Genomic DNA, 888 nt, shown 5'->3' on the forward strand with positions numbered 1-888 from the left:
CCCCCCCCCCCCCCCCAAATTACCCCAATCGTGCACAAACCTCAGGTTTTCTCGGTCTCGCTGGAAATTACTCTCAGGGAAGCAGACCTGTCGCAAAACGGACTTCTCTAACTTTCAAACTGCAGCGCTGAAGTAAATGCGGAGATCATTTTGCATGTGCTGTCTCTCTCTCTATCCTTCAGCAACAGCCTGTCCCCCTCCTCCGCCGCCTCCTCCCCGGAATCCCAAGCTAAAAGCTCTCCAGTCGTAATCCCTGGAAATGGGAAATGGAAATGCCCCGGGCACCCTTACCTTCCACTCCGAAAGCTGTCAGGCTATTTCTCTAAAACACTAGCACCACAGGCACACGTCCCAACAACAGTGATGGAGAGATTCCCCTTCTGTCGGAAGCACCGTTTCCCATTTTCCCCGGCTCAGGTTCAAAACCAAGATTAAAAAAAGCAGCAGAAGATAAAAAACGCAGCGAGAAAACCCCCGCACGCCACACACACACCCCACCGAGGAAAAAAAAGCAGCTTTGGCTCCGGATCCACCAAATCCAACCACATGAAGGGAAAGAAAAGAAAAAGAAAAAACACCTCAAACCAGCGAGACTGCAGGGGAAAAAAATGGAAGTGGCTGAGCAAGCGAAGGTTTTTTTTGTTGGTTTTTTTTTGTTGTTGTTTTTTTTTTTTTTTTTTTACTTGAAACAAAGTCTCAGCACAGCAGCCCGATGAGCGGCGATGCCAGGCAGGCGACGGTCTGAGAGGAGGACTGAGGCGCTAGTGCAGATTTGTTGGTGGGTTTTGTTGTTGTTGTTGTTGTTATTACTAACAGACTTATTCCTCTGTCCTCCCTCCTCCTCCTCCCCCCTCGGGCACTAATGGCCGGACAGCGGCGGGGGGGTCC

At 50.5% G+C, this 888-nt stretch overlaps 1 protein-coding gene across 1 annotated transcript in view; it reads right to left on the bottom strand.

Moving 5' to 3' along the window:
- Nucleotides 1-164, bottom strand: part of LOC103893361 (adhesion G protein-coupled receptor B3-like) — a 201,170-nt gene extending 201,006 nt beyond the window's left edge. The window contains exon 1 of the mRNA XM_009272455.2: nucleotides 41-164. The gene's annotated coding sequence lies outside the window, so the exon portion shown is untranslated. The remainder of the gene's footprint in view (nucleotides 1-40) is intronic.
- Nucleotides 165-888: the final 724 nt, after the last annotated feature.

Source organism: Aptenodytes forsteri, unplaced genomic scaffold, assembly GCF_000699145.1.
Source record: "Aptenodytes forsteri isolate BGI_AS27 unplaced genomic scaffold, ASM69914v1 Scaffold30, whole genome shotgun sequence".
Lineage (NCBI taxonomy): Eukaryota > Metazoa > Chordata > Aves > Sphenisciformes > Spheniscidae > Aptenodytes > Aptenodytes forsteri.